Here is a 19,071-nt window from a genome sequence, read left to right as displayed (position 1 = left end):
TGTTTCATTCTCATTCCTGCCAGCAGCGCAAACCTACCACATTCTTTGCTTATGGTTTCAGAGGCTGGAAATTCAAAGACCTTTGAACCAGGACCCCGCTGACATGGCTGGACTAACTAATGTAATATCTGCTGTGGACACAAGGTTTAGGGAACGACTCATCCCCAATAAGGACCTGGGTTTGGCCAGATACAGCATTGCATATACACCTTCTTTTGTTCCTCCAGTTGTTTTTCTGATTGAGCCACATTATTGCCTTCTTCTCTGGACCCATAACTAAAATAAAAAAAGAAACTTCATATAAATGTTCCCAGTAACCTCACTGGCTGGAGGATACCATCCCTGGCCCATGTTCTCAGTAATCTGGTATCTATGGTGGTGGGTACATGCCATGGATGGGGTGGAGACCCTTCCAATTAGGTAGTTCATTGATAATGTGTTCTGCAGGAAGGGTTCTTCATTAATTCCTTTAACTTTCCCTTTTCCACTCCCTCCCTGAGTACCACCATGTGACCATTGTTCCTTCTGGAGTTCCCTTCCAGATTCCCAGTCAGATCCATCAGGGAGCGTACAGCCTGTTTAAGTTATGCCATCTCCAGCCAGTCTCTTCTAGTCTCTGCCTGTATATGTTATGCCATCTCCAGCCAGTCTCCTCTAGTCTCTGCCTGTTTAAGTTATGCCATCTCCAGCAGTCTCTTCTAGTCTCTGCCTCTTTATGTTATTCCATCTCTAGCCAGTCTCCTCTAGTCTCTGCCTGTTTAAGTTATGCCATCTCCAGCCAGTCTCTTCTAGTCTCTGCCTGTTTAAGCTATGCCATCTCCAGCCAGTCTCCTCTAGTCTCTGCCGGCTTCAGGTACACATTTCACAAATGTCATACGGTTTCATGATATTGTGTAGCCAGTAGTATTGCAGGTCCCACAAGCACTCCTCCTTTTAACACGTCTATTTGTTCTGAGCAGGGCATCAGCAACAGAGAAATAAGTGACAGCAGCCTGCACTATAGTGAACACATCTCAACCAATCCAGTTTATTTAAGCAATGTCCATAAAAAACATTTACAAAATCACCCGATTCGTTTACACGAGGCAGTCATTATAATATGAACATGGCAATGTCATGCAATGTCTGTCTTAATCTATCTCTATGTATACAAGTGAAAATGTGTTTGTGGCAAGGCGTTGTTCTTTATACAATTCCACACCGTTTCACCAATCTGCTCCAGATTCTGCATAGCTACATATTAGGACCCTCCGGATATCACTGGCTATATGACATTTGGACACCCCAACATGTTCCCCGGATTTCAGCACAAGTAATATTTTGTTTTTGGGTTGTGGCTTGGCGATGCGTTGTTCCTTATACAATTCCTCACTGTTTCAACAATCTGCACCAGCATTTGCATAGTTACCTGTTAGGACCCTCCAGACTTTACCAGCTACATGACATTTGGGCACTGCACCCCTTTCCCCTGATTTCAGCACCTTCACACATGAGATGGTTGCCTGAAATTGGCAAAGCATCATTCTAGTCATAGAAGGACCAGTCTCCACATGAGGAACAACACTCGAGGTCCAGGCCCTAGGATGCGCAGTTTCCAAGATATTTGTACCACAATGAACTGCACCACGCCAGGTTGAGGTGACAGGTGGGGAGAGAGCACAGAAGATCTCATTATGCAGCAGCACACCAACTCTCGCCACCCCCAAGGACTGCTCCTGGGTTTGTCAGCCAGCCACACCCGCCCCTTCTCATTGCAGTTTACTTTAGGGTGCAAAGCACATCAAGCGATAAGCGAATCGAAATAGCGATAGGGATCAGTGTTATCATGTACGTCTACAGAACCCTTTCGGAGAATGTGTAGTACTGCTAGTTAATATATGAAAAGAAAAAATAAACATTAATTACATACAAACATTTTGTCGTGCCACCAATTAGTTGAAACTGAAAGAAATATAAGTGTATGTGGGCTGGTAGTCCCATGGTTCAGTATGCTGTCTGCTAAATCATCAAAGACATGCATGAGATTCAAGTACCGGTATATATACATCTCATCTTAGTAGCAAACAATTCTACAATCCCTCTGACCCCTATCAACATCCCACTATACTAAATGGATCACTCAGCATCTCCCCAATATAACCCACTCTGCGCTTTACCTCGAGACTGACACACGTAATAGACTTCCTGCTCCAGCTTCCTGGCCTCTGAATCCTTCATAATCGAGGAAGGGCATGGCCATGTCGCCCACTATGGATGAGCTATGGCTGACGTCTTCTGTAACTGTAATAAATACCAGGGTACAGTGCACAGGGTGCAGGCAGATGAGTTATTAGGTGGGAGTTTGTTGTGGGAGTTTGCTGAAGAAGTTCACCTCGTAAATAGACAACATCCTCCCAGCATCCATCCCCAAGACCCTCCCTGCAGAAGATCTCCTTCTCTACCTGGAGATCATCAACAGCTGTGAGAAACCTGAGGGGACTTTCCAAGTAAAACCGAGATAATCCCTTCTTCAGGTGGCCAGGACACAGCCATTGCTGTTGGATCCAGTTCCTGGAGGTGGACCAGTGGGGGAGGATCACCTGGGTAGGGGAACCCAGGGTTCTGCTCGAGGGAATGCCCCAGGTGAGACGTGGTACCATACGGGGAGGAAGGTGAGGGGAACAAAGCCTCTGAAGCTTTTATAAGCTATTCCCGCTCATCATCTCTTCCATCCATTGAATTTTCCTTACCCAGGTAAAGCCAACAACCCATTCACTTCTGATAAACTTGTTAAGAGCCACAACTCCCAGACTCCCGCTTTCCCTGGTTCTTATAAGGATACTCCCGGACATTGGTTGTCATTACGAGGTTGATCGTCTGGAAACAATGGTACCGGTAAGCTTGCCGGTACCATTGTTTCCGGTCCGGAATACTACAAGTTCGGCAGGCGGGTGCATTCTGCCCACCTGGTGTGACCTGGCGGGTGGAACGGCACCCGCCCGCAGACCTTGACGGATGCACTGACACCATTCATGAATTGTGCATCCGTCCTCCCCATTCCCATTGAGTCCAATGGGACTTGAATGGGAATGGGGAGTAATTGCACCTGGCAATGGGGATTTACCGGGACCACCAGGGCTGTAATGCCCCGTTAAATCCCCATTGCCGGGTGCCGGGGAACAAAAATGACTCCGGTGGCAGCCATGCTGTTTTTAGCGGCACGGCTACCGGTGGACTCATAATGAGGCCCATTCTTTTCCACATTCCTTCAGTTATTTTGTTCCGAACACCCAATCTACTAGATAAGAACATTTCCCACAATCTCCTCAGTTCTGCTCTTCATTGTGGTCATTCTCGTTCATTTAACAAACCCTCAAAAACCTACCCTTTTGATATTACCTACCCCCCTAGGACAAAGACCATAATTCCAGATACACCTGTATCCCCCTCCTACTATGCAGAACATGTAGAAACTCTACATCTCCCCTTTTTAGACGCCAACCCTTTTGTACACCACAGACAACGGACAAACATGCAAACCGTTTACTTGACATGTCCCAACCCAAGAGTCGGGCAAAGTCAGGCAATTAACCTGAACGACACACACCTGACTGCCCTTTCCTTTCCCCACAGGGATAAAAGGTGGAATAAAAGAGCACAAGAAGAGCAAGGCGAGGACGGCAGACAGAATGACAAGATGGCTAAACCGGCGCAGCAATTCAAGAGAAGGATAAAGGTGGCAGGAACCGAGAGGGTGGCAAGGAGAGAAGCAATCTTGCCCTTTTCATCCCAAACCCGCGGACCCTTTGTGGAGGAGAGCATAAGACCGCAAACAATAGCTCAAGTGTCATGCAGCAGATGCCAATGGTACACAGGGCAAGTCTGTGCCGATAATCAGGTGCGAGGGAAGCACCATCGACCATGGTACTGGCCTTGACTCCAGAGAAGTCGAATGCCAACCGGTTCATCACAGCCAGTGAGTTCAGGAGAGAACTGATAAGAGAACTGGGCTGTGTTGATTGAGAAGCGCAAATTGGCAAGTTTTAACCAAGGTTAATGAACTGTGTAACAATCTGTAACAAGTGTTAAGGGGAGACCAGCTGCAGAGAGAAAACCTGCACCACGTCGGTGCTAACTCAAGAGACTCTGGTCAATCCCCATCAGAGGGAAACTACGGGTACCAGAAGGCTGTGGGAAAGTCTCTGAAAGAGGCAAAAGGTAAAGTCCCTGTATAAACGAAAGATATTGATCTACACCAGTGTGAAAGCACGTGTAGTGAATCCCACAAATACAAGCAAATGTGAAGTTGGTAATGGTCCAAGCCCGACGGAGGGAGATCCAGGGGTGAAGCCATCACCCTATGACTAGCAGTCAAGAGGGATTCGATCCCGACTGAGGGAGAATCAGGGATGAGGTCCTCACCCAAATATTGGCAGTCAAGTGGGGTCCGAGCCCGACCGATGGAGATCTGGGGGTGAAGCTTTTCCCCAAAAGTTCATTGAAAAGGGTCAGCACCCAGAAGAAGGGGACCCAGGGGTGATTCTATCACCCAGTGAGCATTGGAAACAAACTTTCATTTGTTAAAGGAACTTTATTTTGGAACCAGAGAGGCCCTTGAACGCATGAGAACCTAGATATCATCGGTCTTGATATCATTAACGAACTTGCAAGAGAAGAGGGGAATCCCGGGGTGAAATTTGTTGCCCAAGGAAAAGGGACTGTTTATTTGTTTTTTTATTTGAATACGTCAGGTCCTCGAAGGCAAGAGACTTTCAAGGAAATGAGACTTGGCCATCAACGATCCTGAGAGTTACCATTAGAACGGTCATCTCGTGCTGGAGAAGCCAGAGACTGTACTGTGCTCCAAGATCCCACCTTACCCCGTGCACAGAACATGGGTAAGGGAGACCCAGGCTACTGCATCCTGACATATTATTTCAGACTACTTCTTTCTTTTCTTGAGAACTATTCCACAGCCTTTTTTTGAATTAGCTATAAGGTTTGGCAGTAGGTTTCTTTGTATAGACCCTTTTATTTGACACAACACCACAAGGACTGCCTTATTTTTCATTTGATGGATGACGCTTGCTCACGCCTTATAATTAGGTTAAGATTAGGCATTTTTCCCACCTTCATACAACATTCGTTGTTTAATACACACCCTTGAACCGTGATCACTTGTTTCTGTCTTACTTGTTGCCACCAGGGGTTCCTCACACAGCTCCCTAACTCAAGGCACCTTCCCATCGACCCTAAAAACAGGGCAAATCCTCCTTCTACCAAATAAACCCACTCTATATCCCGACAACCTAAGTAACTATTGCCCCGTCACCCATCTTCCGTACCTAGATAAGATCACTGAGAAAGCGATAGCCGCACAACTGCAGCAACACACTGACACCAACAATCGCCTACAAACATAACAATCCGGATTCAGACCCAGATGCAGAATGGAGACATGAACCATACAGGTGGTTGACGATTCCCTCAACATCCTTGACAATGATCACCCCAGCCTCATGGTTCCTCTCAGTATCTTTTCAACACAGTAGACCACCAGGCACTTACAGACACCCTACATCAGAGCATGGAGATCAGCAATCTTGTCCAATTCCGGTTCAAGCCCAACCTCAGTTTGTTCAGATGGACTCCACTAGATAAGCAGTGCTACCCACCACCTATGGAGTACCGTAGGGCTCCATCATCTCCCCAATGATCTTCAATCTTTACATGAAGCAGCTGGGAGCCCTCCTAGCCACACACAACATCCACAATAAACATCCACATCCACCAATATGCAGACAACACACAGCTATACCGCAAGATAGACTCCATCAAGGGCATACATAAGCTGAAAACCTGCCTTTCGCTGATCCAGTTTTGTCCAGTGCATACTTGAAGCTCAACCCCTCCAAGATCAAATTCCTACTTCTCACCAACAACACCTTACACCCAGAAATACAGACCTGGCTATCAATAATGACCTCTGAGGGCTTCACACCTGAGCTCACCTCCTGCGCCAAGACCCTCGGGTTCCACATCGGCAAACACCTCTCCTTCAAGACACACATAGCTAAGAAAACTCAGACAGCTTGGTATCAGCTCTCCCTCCTGTGGAAATTCAAGCCCTTCCTCCCTCCAGACAGCTTTAGATCCACTGTTCAAGCACTATTCCTATCCAACCGGGATGGGGCCAATGCACTCCTTGAAGGTCTCCCATTGTGCTCCTCTGTGCCCCTGTGAAGTGTTCTACATGCAGCCGCACACCTTATAAAGGGTCTACGCAGATACAACCACATCACCCTGGCCCTATCGACCTTTGCTGGCTCCCACTGCAATTTAATTAGCCAGCCTGTAGAGAAACTCAACATCTCCGCTGGACAGTGCACAGCCAGAAGCCATGACACATCACACAGGAAATCTGCTGCTGCAAAAAGGAGAGGACCCCAAAACAAACCTTCTCTGCATATGCCCCAAGACTATGAAACCTACTCCCAGTCAGCATCAGACTCATTCCCAAGCTCCTACAATTCAGAAAATAACTCACATCTTCAAGGAATCTCTCCGCCTCAACACCTATGTTATCCAATCCCCCCTTGCGCCACCTGACTCGATAGACGCACGACGCCCCTCTCATCTGTGCCACCCCGTGGGCCCTCTGATGTCTTATCTGAATCGAGGAGTGACTGAAGAGCGTCTTGCACTTAGTGCACTTTTAAGGCTTCACCCCACTATGGCTCCTCAGATGCCTTCTTAGAGCTGTGGCGTTACTGAAGCTTTTCATGCACTCTGTGCACTTATATGGCTTTATCCCAGTATGGGTCGTCAGATGGCTTCTCAGAGTTGAGGACTGATTGAAGCTTTTTTTGCACTCTGTGCATCTGAAGGGTTTCACCCCGGTATGGACTCTCTGATGGTTTATCAGATTTGAGGAGAAACGGAAGCACTTCTTACACTCTGTGCACTTATAGGGCTTGACCCCAGTATGGACCCTCTGATGTTCAATCAGAATTGAGGAGTCCCTGAAGCTCTTCTTACATTCTGTGCACTTGTAGGGCTTTTCTCCAGTATGGATTCTCTGATGTCTTCTCAGAGCTGAGGACTGACTGAAGCTTATCTTGCACTCTGTGCATCTGAAGGGTTTCTCCCCAGTATGGATTCTCTGATGCTTTATCAGACTTGAGGAGTTACTGAAGTTCTTCATACACTCTGTGCATCTGAATGGTTTCACCCCGGTATGGACTCTCTGATGGTTTATCAGATTTGAGGAGAAACGGAAGCACTTCTTACACTCTGTGCACTTATAGGGCTTGACCCCAGTATGGACCCTCTGATGTTCGATCAGAATTGAGGACTGACTGAAGCTCTTCTTACATTCTGTGCACTTGTAGGGCTTTTCTCCAGTATGGACTCTCTGATGTCTTCTCAGAGCTGAGGACTGACTGAAGCTTGTCTTGCACTCTTGGCAGCTGAACAGTTTCACCCCAGTATGGATTCTCTGATGGTTTATCAGACTTGAGGAGTTTCTGAAGTTCTTCATGCACTCGGTGCACTTGTGGGGCATCTCTCCAGTATGGGTTCTCTGGTGGCTTCTCAGAGCTGAGGAGTGACTGAAGCTCTTCGGGCACTCAGAGCACGTGTAAGGCTTCTCTCCAGTATGGGTCCTCAGATGACCTCTCAGAGTTGAGGAGTGATTGAAGCTTTTCTTGCACTCTGTGCATCTGAAGGGTTTCACCCCGGTATGCACTCTCTGATGGTTTATCAGATTTGAGGAGAAACGGAAGCTCTTCTTACACTCTGTGCACTTGTAGGGCTTTTCTACAGTATGGATTCTCTGATGGTTTAACAGAGTTGAGATCTGAGTGAAGCTCTTCTTACACTCCGTGCACTCATAAGGATTTTCACCAGTATTGGTCCTCTTATGGGTACTCAGAGTTGAGGAGTTATTGAAGCTCTTCTTACACTCTGTGCATTTATAGGGACTCTCAACCATGTGATATTTCATGTGCGTGATTAGACTAGACCCGGGAGTGATGCACATCACACAGTCCCTGTGGGCAGATGCTTTCTCCATTGGATGGTTATTCACCAATGTGCAGGACACTTGGCTCTTCTGAGGGATTGACAGTTTCAGTGCATTGACGCTGCTCCTCTTCTGTGGCTTTTCACTTATTTCTCTGTATATCCCTTCTTCGCATGTTCATCTCCAGATTGTTGATTTTAGTAATGGTGCTGATCTCTGTTGAAAGAAGAAAACATGTCATTGTACAGCCATTAGTAACATATGACTCGGGAGGTATTCACTGGGTGATACTGAGTATGGCTGTTCTTCTCTGTGCCCTTAAAAATGAATAGATGACTTCACAGCAAGTTAACATGACTTGAAAAGCATGAATGTTGATTGATATATTGTTACAGCAAATGATGCTACAGATTTCATCGCTCATGGGGTCATGAGTACATTTTACAGAATCAATAAATCTGGACGGGCTCCTGGTTGGCACCCCACCCTGCCCAGGAGGGATCTATAGTCAAAAATAAAAGTGAACAGGGTAAATCTGACCGATTAAAATACCCAGATGTTCTGCTCTTAAGTATAAAAAACACACCTTCCAATTGGCTGTAGAATTTTTATGATCAGAGAACAAGACCTTGTTGTCTAATTACACACACAACATAGAACGTTCAAATGAACAACAGACATGCGATAAATGCGTAATGCTGAAGTACATAAATCATCGAAATACATGGGACTCGAAAATCAATAAAAACATTCTAATAAACACATTGCATACTGCTATGCTAAGACACAACAGGGGTCAAAAGCATACAATATGTACATAAAACAAATGGGCCTCATTCCGAGATTGGAGGTAGTCATGGCGCTATTAGCGCCATGACTGCCTCCAATAACGGTTCTGACTCCGGTTTGGTGAGATGGGGATTTACCGGTCTATTCCGACCTTGGAGGGACCAGTAAGTCCCCATTTACCAAACCATTCCCCATTCCCATTTGAGCCCCCATAGGGCTCAATGGGAATGGGAAGGGTGCAAATAACCGTACCGCAATTTGCGGTACCGTTATTTGCGCCCTGGTCCCCTAACGGGACCCATAACAAACGTACCTTACGGATCCCGTTGGGGGACCTCGGAATAGGGCGCAAAGGGATTACCAGCACTGGTGTCCTTACCAGTGCCTGGTATCCCTTTGTGCCAGGGTCGTAATGAGGCCCAATGTAGAAAAATATGGGTAGTGCTAAAGTAAAGCACTGTGGTTGAAACAGGTCTACACAGAAGTGTTTCAGCCCTTGTGGGTTGCTGTTTAAGCCTTTCTTGAGTGGGCCTTCATCAGGACGAATGAACTTGAAAGATAGAATGTTCTATGTGTGTGTTGCCGTGTCAGTGTATCGACGCTGCATGGATTTCTAAACAGAGAGGGGCACCCATAACAAATCAGGTGATCTCTGAGGAAACTCCAAGGTTTCAATTGATGAGATCCAAACTATGTGCACTAAAGTGTGCCTTTAAAATGAGGGATTGGAAAATGGCCACTCAACGCTGCTATACGCTTCTTCTGCCACAGGATGAGTAGTATTCTGTCTCTTGGGTAGATTCAAGGTGGGGAACAGGCAATCTGTCATGTATTGGTCCCCTTTGACATGGGTATTGATCTCTGGGCTTGGAATTGTGAGTGGATGCTTGGCTGGACCGCACCATTGGAATCGGGCGTCCTGAAGCGTTATCAAGGATGAACGTGTTCTCAATAGACAGACCGCCGCAACACCAGTATCTGGGGAGCGTGGAGTTAGTCTGCTGTACCACCAAGCTACTTTCGAAACCAAGTCGGTGGTGCAGCGGTCTCACTCCACGCTCCTCAAATACTGGTGTGGCCGCCTGTCTATTGAGAACACGATCATCGTTGACAACGCTTCAGGATGCCAGATTCCAACGGTGCGGTCCAGCCCAGCATCCACTCACAATTCCAAGCCAAGGGATCAATACCCATGTTCAAAGTGGATGTGTGATGATTTCCAAGTGAGAGTCTGAATGATAGGGTGAGCTTGGGGCCCTGAGATGGCGATGTTTGGCAATGTCGTAAGTCAAAAGCTTGGTGATGGGACTGAGGTGAGCATGGGGGCCTGTGACTGGCCTGTGAAACTTTATTTGTATTTGTATTTGTATTTTGTACATACTTAGCCAACTAACTCCCCTTTGTAAATGCATGTATATATCTTTGTTCGTTGTATATACAAATTGTAATTTGTAATCTGTAACTACCTTCTGTAACACTTTACTGTAACCACCTTCTAAACATGCGCCCTGATGCCCTTGGGCAGGCTACGCAATATAAATAAACAAATACAAATTGTTATGTATTCCCAGGAGGAGGTACACAGAGGATTCCCAAGTCCATCGCCATGCCAGAAGTCCAAAGATACCCCCAAGACATTGATGAATCCTGGATATTAAAGACTGGGAGGCCTGAGAAGATAGAGAGGTGGCAAGACAAGGGGGAAGAGGGTAGAGTGGGGAAAGCAGAGGTGAAGGAGAGGAGTAGAATAATGGAGGAGGAAGGGAGATCACACGAGAGAGGAGGATATGAGGAGATTACAGAGGTAAAGAGTAGCAGTCTGGCAGCGGGAGAGTGCAGAACATTAGAAGGATCAGGAGGAAAGGAGGTGGAAGAGGACAAGAGGAACAGTCAGGAGGAGGAGGAGCCAATGGAGGAAAGAATGAGAGGAGCACAGGAGGAATATTAACAAGGAAGGACTGGAAGAGTCTGAATGGCTTTAAGCCTAGCAACCCCAGGGCCCTCGGCAATCATCCTGCAGAAGGTCTTAAAGAGTCTGCTGCCTGCAGCCTATTTAGGGGTAGTGGCCCAGGAATCACCTGAAGGGTACAAGCAACATCCTGACATCAGCTCTCTATCGCCTTTTCCTGAAACACAATCTTTACCCCTAAAGGCTTTAATTTAATGTATTTAATTTATTTGCATTTTTAAAGCGCTCACACACTTAGGTAAACATGTGTCTTCCCTTCTTCTCCCTCCTCGATATAGACCTTCTATTTACCTACTCAAAGATCCCCTCACTTTCTCTGATGAATCATACGGAGTCATCACTGATTTCCCGGCTTGTCCCTCCTCTCATGTGGCCAGGGGACAGCAGCCGCTAGCTGATCCTGACCTTGGGGGTGGTAATATGAGGGAGGATCACATGGGAGGAGACGGCTGTTGGAGGAAGGTGGTGACTCCAGTAAATGAGACGTGGTATTCTTCCCTTCTGACTGTAGATATTATAATACCCAAGCTTGTGATGACTTGTTATCACCCAAATATCCCCCTCTGGTGACAATCAGAAACCTCTTTCTTTATGTCACTCTAGGCAAAGCTCCATGTATACCTAAATATTCACAAAACACAGAACATATCTTCTGTTTCTGACAATTATATATGTGAAGTTATTGAATAACATCATTTTGGAACTTCAATTTCATCTATGGACTTCGGCTCCCATAAAGACTCAAGTACTGAGCTGAAGAAGAGTAGGGAAGAGTTAATGCAATTTAAGCCAAGTACATAGATCAATGCGCAGACTAGTTGTTCCAATAAAATTAATTTGCCTGGGAACTTTAAAAATGGGAAGTGCAGCTTTCAGAAAAGCAATGTGGGAGAAAGCCCCAGAAAGGAAGACGAGCACATTCATGAGGCGGCTCGCAAATGCACGGTACAGTCACTGGTGTGGCGGGAAAGAGGAAGGAGCACAGCAGGCATACCTGAAGGACCACAGAAGCATTTTGAAGCACAGCGGTGCTCCTGAAGGTACGGTTGAGTCAGGAAGCAGCGTCCACTGGTTCAGGCCACATAAGGAAGCCGGCAAGTATAAGCAGATCTGCAGGGAATGCTGAAGAGATGCCTGCAATACCTGGGAAGCCAGTCAAGGGAGGAAGCACCTCAGAGGCACACGAATCGCTGGCGAGTTGGCCGAGAGCCATTGGGAACTGCAGGCCTTACCGACAAACAAGCAAGTGAATGAATTATTTGAGACTGATATTTTTGACAATTCTTAAAGATGATTTAGATGGTAGGCAAAAGCTAATGTTAAATCAAAGTTTAAAAAGAGGAGTATTTGAATACCAACAAGAAAAAGTGCAACAGCGAGATGTGAATAATTACATATGCATAAAATGTCAATGTGGGGGAGAGCTGAAACAAGTGTTACCCTAAGCAAATACATTGGACAAGACAAAGTAAATGGTGATGTGTTAAACTGAAAGTAACATTAACAAATTTTCAAGACGGCCGCCGCATGGTAAAGACATATGCACGAACGCTCCGTCTCTAACAGAGTTTTATCCCTCAGAGAGAGTAACCAAGATTCGGATCTTCATCGATCGATGGATGGTCCTGAAAACCCCCCGACTATCCGAGAGTGGCCTGTTTCCCGGGTTGACTGTGGTTTGCTATGGGCCCGCTTCTGTGATACCGGGTGTGGTACTAGGCCTCGGGACTGGGGATAGAGGTGTCCGCCCAGAGGAGAACAGGACAGCGGCGTGGTTGTGTCTCGTTTCGTCAGGGGAGAAAACTCCTGATGTCGGAAAGGTGGTGGCATCGAAAGGCAGGCTGCTGGAGTTGTGGAGAGTGTGTGCTGCAGGAGGGGGTCCACGCCCAGTGATCTGTGGTCATCAGTGTTGGAAGGGATTTGCAGACCCAGGGAAGCAAAGTGGGAAAACTGCAGAGAAGTGCTCTCCTCTACAAGTAAGGCGAGGCTTAGAGCAAGTAACGACCCAACGTAGCCGTTCTGGCAGTTTGGGACAGGCAGAAGGAGAGAAGGAGAGTCACCCTGCTGGAGCCATTTGTGCGGCAGACAAAGGAGCTGCAGACGAACCTCAGAGGTGGAACTCTTAAAATGTTTAAGGTACTGTGGAAACATATCGGGGCTAATCCACCAGAGGGGAAGGTGCACATGTTATTAAACCACAGCCTGATCAATATATAGGGGGTGATTACGAGTTTGGAGGCAGCCATGGTGCTATTAGCACCATGGCTGCCTCCAAACTCGGGTCCGGGTCTGGGTAGGTGGAATGGGGACTTACCGGGACATTCCGGCCTATGCGGACCTGGTAAATCCCCATGCCAAATACCATTCCCTATTCCCATTTGAGCCCCCATATGGCTCAATGGGAATGGGGAAGGCGCTAATAACGGGCCCTCAAATAGCGGGCCGTTATTTGCGCCCTTGTCCCCTAACGGGACCCGCTAAGGACATCTGGTCTGACCAGACCTTTTCAGCGGGTCCCGTTAGGGGACCTTGGAATAGGGCGGTAAGGGGTTACCGGCATCCTTACCGGTGCCGGTAACCCCTTACTACCCAACTCGGAATGACCCCCATAGTCATTTTACTGAGGCATGTACGAACAGAGTGGTGTATACAATCTGCCCATGGAGGTGACCACTTTGGACTACCGGTCTGACCTGTATACGTAATTCTATTTTCAAACGGCGAGGGTGGGAGGAGCTTGAGCAGAAATCAGGAACCTCGGGCTAAACCCGTTCGCCAGATAACATTCTAGGAAGCCACTTCAGCATAAAATGGTGTGACTGACATGGTGGGCAGAGGGGCTTTCCATGAAGGGGGAGGAATAAGCCCGCTAAGATGCGCCTGGGTACATAAAGATCCTCCATTAAGAAGCTTTGGAGCCTTTATGCCCCATCACATTACAGGGCACAGCTGAGTTGGGATTGGGCCCATATGTCCGCTGTTAAGCTGGGACTTTGGAAGTAGTACTGAGGGAATAGATGAACAGGTCCTGGGCCTGTGCCTAGAGGCAATAAGAAACACATTCAGGGTGCGCAGCTACATGTGACACAACCTACTCTGAGGAGGCAGCCAGAGACATCACAGCTAACGTCTCCATCTGCACCACAGCTACTTTCCATCCCTCAAATCGAGGGTCAAGACATGGCTGCCTCCAAGCAACACTTCACTAAGAGTTTTCAGCAATTCCAGGAGAAATGTTCTGCTTCTTTCCAGACCCAATTTACCTCCTTGACATCAGAAATTTGTCTCTCATTAAATGACTTTGAAAAAGAAATATTGGCACTGGGTGACCTCGTCAATACAAATGAGAGGTCAATACAGGAATTAAGAGAGGATAACAAACAACAACCCACAGAATCTTGAATTACAATATGAAGACTTGGAGAACTGATCTAGACGTGAAAATATTCAAATTAAACATCTCCCAGAGTCTGTCACAGATTTGGAGTTAAGGGACGCAGTCACGCAAATTTTCCCCCTGATGAGTAGACGGCGAATTTCTCGATAGACAGAGTTCATAGGACAGGGCTAAGAAGACTTGAAGCAGGGGCATGTCCTCGAGATGCGCTGGCGGCATGCACACTGTACCCGGAGAAGGAACATATATTAAGAGTGGCATGGACGGCATATAACGGGGCAGAAATCCAATTCTATAAATACCTCTCACAGATAACTCTCCAAAAACGTAGAGACATGCAAGAAGTAGTGAAAACTCTTCAAGCACGCAAAATTAAGTATAGATGGGGCCTCATTACGAGGTCAGCGGTAAGGGGTTAACGGCAACGGTGAGGGTGCCGTTACTGTTAACCCCTTACTGCTGCATTACGAGGTCCCTTAGCGGGATCCGCTAAGGGACCAGTTATTAGCTCCTTCCCCATTCCCATTGAGCCCTATCGGGGCTCCAATGGTAATGGGAAATGGTTCTCAGAATGGGGACTTACTGGGTCCTCCAAGGTTGGAATGACCCGGTAAGTACCCATTCTGAGAACCCGGACCCAGTATGCGGTAAGGGGGTAGCCATGGTGCTAATAGCACCATGGCTACCTCCTACCTCGTAATGAGGCCCATGGACTTTTTGAATGGCCCTTTACCTTGGAGGGTGACAACACAATATCACTTCCAGAGAAGCGGGATGTCTCTAATCCAAATAGAAGAGGAGGTGGCTACGAATTGGATTAGCCTCCGCCATAGAGACTGCCCCGGTTGAAGAATGGTCAGCAATGGAAGCCTGCAGAAGAAGAAGACAAAAGGGTGCACCAAGGGAGGACTAGAGAGCCCGCCGTCAGGGCCTGCATCTCAAATCAGCAAAATGAAGGTCCAAAACAGAACTCAAAGTAGAAACTCTCTTTGGTGGAATATAAGCTACTACCGCAGAAAGTGATGGAGTGGGACATCTTGGAACGCATCTGTTCAGGTAACAGAAGGGGATGTTACAGTACCCTGCACTTATAGATGGGTCAGTAGGTGTTTCACAGCCAGTGGTACACACCCCGGGAAACAGTAGGTTCTGTGTCTCACACCAGGGGTCTTTTGGGGGTAAGGGTAGGGGTTAAATGGGGGTTGGGGAGGATGGGAACTAGGAGATTTAGGGGGGATAGGAGGAGGCTTATCCGATGAGTAAATGTTGGTTTATTATGCAGTAACAGAGTTGAGTCCGAGAATCAAAAAATCAAAGCTGAATGGAAGTTAATGCCCTAAATTCAGGTGTCTTTCGTTAAATATACAGGGTCTTAATACCCCGGTGAAACGTAGAAAGCTGGATTCCTTTCTGAGGCGTCACCAACCGGACTTGGTGACGCTCAAGGAAACCCATATCCAGAAAATGGATAATGGTAAACTCTGCATTGGCCAGTACCTGACTATTATTTAAGCCAACGCGGATGGAAAGGCAGCAGGACTGCTGATAGCACTAAGAGCTGTTCTAGATTGTTCTAGAATTGGGTTTTGTTAAACTAACCATTGCATCCTTATACGCTCCGAATACAGGTCACAAAGGATTTTTTCCCAACTGGATCCTTTGCAGAAGGGGAAATACTATTGTTAGGAGACCTCAATATTGCTTAGGACCCCGAGCGAGAAAAAAGAAGGAAGCCAGCTCGTGCTCCCATCTCCCCCTCATAAGATCTGCAACAGAAATTCCAAAATTGACCTTGGTCAAGCAGGGGAATGATACGCGATTTAAGTTCTATTCACATGTGCAGCGATTATTTTCCCGTATTGATTATGCCTGGATTCCTGCTTCGTCCCTGGGCAGAGTCACACACATTACGACCCATGTCATCACTTTATCTGATCATGCTCCAATCATGCTGGACTTGACAATTCCTGAGGGGAGGCAGAATCTGCGGTCTTGGTGATTCCTGGCGGAACTTCTGCACGATCAGATTGAATGAGGGAACATTGCTCAATACATAAAGGAATACTTTGTTTTTAACCCGTTGGGGGAAGCCCAGTTGAATGTGACATGGGATGCATTTAAAGCAACATTGAGGGGTTTTCTCATAGGGGCAGCAGCAAATAGACGCAAACAGAAGTTAGAATTAGAAGTAGAGCTAGAGAAAGATCTTACTCGGATTTTGAAAAAAATTGAAACAAATACGGGTCCACAGATGCAGAAAATAAGTAGTGCATATGCGTTGAGATGGAATGTGGTGCAGAAGTCTTCATTTTACCACATAAATGGAAAAGCCTTTGTGATTTTGGTACCAGCTGAAGCGAGCTTCAGGATTCATCAACCCAATGCAGGCCCCTTACCTGAACTCCCTCTAGCGATTGTGCGGTAACCCAAGGGATCCCTGGAGGGTCTGGGCTTCTTCCATTTTCCCTGTACATTAATCAAGCGTATGGGAACTGTGGCCCTCATTACACGGATGGCGGTAATGGTTAACGGTCACCGTTAATGGTAACAGTGACCGTTAACCATTACCGCCTTACTACGAGGTCCCTTAGCGAGTTGGTGCTTTAACGCCTGCTTTTTGCAGGCGTTAAAAACCAACCCGCTAAGGGACCTTGGTGCTAATTACGGCACCGCAAAATTGCAGTGCCGTAATTAGCACCTTCCCCATTCCCATTATGCCCTATGGGGCAAAAATGGGAATGGGGAAGGGCAGTGGTGGAAGGGGGAATTACCGCCCCACCAACCTTGGAATGGGGCGGTAATTCCCCCTTCCACCAAGGCGGTGCCGGTATTTTACCGGCATGGACCAAGGTGCTATTAGCACCTTGGTCCACCGCGTACCGTGTAATGAGGCCCTTCATCTTTCTGCAGTGCTCCCTAAGGGAACTGCACCGGATTCTGCCTAACAATTTCTTTGTAGTATTTTTTTTTAAACACGACACAGAAGGAAAGGAGGGGAAAGGAGGGTAAGGAAGGGGCACCAACCACAGGGATAAGAAAGGGCAGGTGGAGAGAGGAAGATGTAAGGTGGGCCTTAATCAGGTTGTTGGCAGTCCTTCTCATGCTCCCAGACCGCAGCCTTGAAAGCACTTTGAAGGGTCTCCCCCCTGCAGAGTACTGCATCGCAGTACATACACAATAATGTGACCCTAAAAAGGTAAGGGTCTACAGCATCACGTATGGCCTGCAAGGCAGCTGGAGGGATGCGCTGTTCCACAGGAGTGCCTCTTGTGGTGGCAGGAGCAGAAACGGATGGGAATGGGGAAGGTGCTAATTACGGTACCGGAAATTTGCGGTGCCGTAATTAGCACCAAGGTCCCTTAGCGGGTTGGTTTTTAACACTTGCTAAAAGCAGGCGTTAAAGTACCAACCCGCTAAGGGACCGCGTAGTAAGGCGGTAAGGGTTAACGGTCACCGGTACCATTAACAGTGACCGTTAACCCTTACCTCCGTCCGTGTAATGAGGCCCTAAGACTACAGGTGTTGGCAGTAAACCCACTTGGTAGCAGTCCGTACCACCCAGATTTACCTGGTAGCTGTGGCTGAGCAGTCAGACCTCCCCCAAGAAGAGTTAGGCAGTATATAGAGTATACACATTAGGTACTTAGACACAGTAGCACAAGCAAACACTGACCAGAGCTTTGGTATCAAAGTATATAATTATTTATTTAAAGACACACTTGTAAAAATACTCTAGCACTAATATGGCAAGCAAGTTCAAAACACTGTCACTATTAATATATATACATCCCTGATTACTTATTGAATAAGTCTTAGTTAACACCACTTATTTCCAGACAGAGGTGAGTGCTTAACTCAAGATGGCACTCCAATAAGTTATTTAAAAAGGAAGGGAAAAGGCAGAATTTAAAAAGCATACAACACTAACACTTTAGCAGAACCCAAACAAGGCAGGAAAAGACAGAGTCTACTGGTGAGCAAAAGGTTCAGGGGCCTGGCCCACTCTTAGAGAGGCAAAGCGAAATGTGCCCAAGATCACAGAGTGGAGTAGGTTTGCAAAGTCTTGTAGAACAGTTCAGAAAAGTTTAGTTAGCCAGCCTAGGGCCAACCCAGATGGAAAGGGAGGATTTACTCATCACCCCACTCTAACCGTTGTAAAGGAGGCCAGGCAGACACGGTACCTTAAAAGTGGAGAGGATCCTCCAGCAGGGGCAGTTGTTCCTGGGAGTGGGTGCAAGTCACAGCGTCGCCCAGAGGAAGAGAAGGTCTCGACGTGGAGGAAATCTGAAGGTCGTTGCACTGCCAGGGAAGAAACCAGCCGCGGAGTTCTCCAGTTAAAAGGTACTACCCTTTTATTTGTGGTAGTGGTAAAACGTGGTATCCCGGTTGCCGGGGTGCTTGGCACAGGCAAGACGGCCACGAGATGATCCGGGAAGGCGAAAAGGCGGGCAAACTGGTTATCCCCACCAGGCAAAGGAAGAAGACTCTCCGGGGTGGAGATGTTCTCTGTCGTCGAGAAGTGGTGAGACGGTTCAGCAGGGCTCCACCGGTGCTGTCGTCGTTGCAGGTTGGCTCAGCTTCTCCCTCTTCAGATTTTTTAAGTCCTGTGGCGACTTCTAAAGTTCCAGTCCCCAAAGCCCTGCTTTTATGCAGAAAACCCCCATTCACTCAGCCTAGCTGTCACTCAAACATGCTAAGTGTTGAGCCGGGCGGCTCACCACTGGGCCAATCAGGACAGAGTGTGACGTGAGTTGCCAAGGCAACTCAGTCCAGGGTGCCTAAACCCCCCTCCACCCCTCCTAAGTACCCCAGACAGAGTGGCACCACTTTAAGGGCTTCTGTGGAGAAGCCCGCCAAAAAGGTGGAACAAAGGGCTCGACTTGAGTTGAAGTCACAGAAGCGAACACAAACGCC

The 19,071-nt window shown here is 47.3% G+C and overlaps 1 pseudogene; it reads right to left on the bottom strand.

Moving 5' to 3' along the window:
- Positions 1-998: 998 nt before the first annotated feature.
- Positions 999-19,071, bottom strand: part of LOC138568904 (zinc finger protein 91-like) — a 429,258-nt pseudogene continuing 411,185 nt past the window's right edge.

This window comes from Ambystoma mexicanum, chromosome 2q, assembly GCF_040938575.1.
Source record: "Ambystoma mexicanum isolate Mex_15411 chromosome 2q, UKY_AmexF1_1, whole genome shotgun sequence".
In the NCBI taxonomy this organism is placed as follows: Eukaryota; Metazoa; Chordata; class Amphibia; order Caudata; family Ambystomatidae; genus Ambystoma; species Ambystoma mexicanum.
Note: the sequence above shows the minus strand (reverse complement) of the source record. Positions and strands in the feature narration are given on the sequence as shown.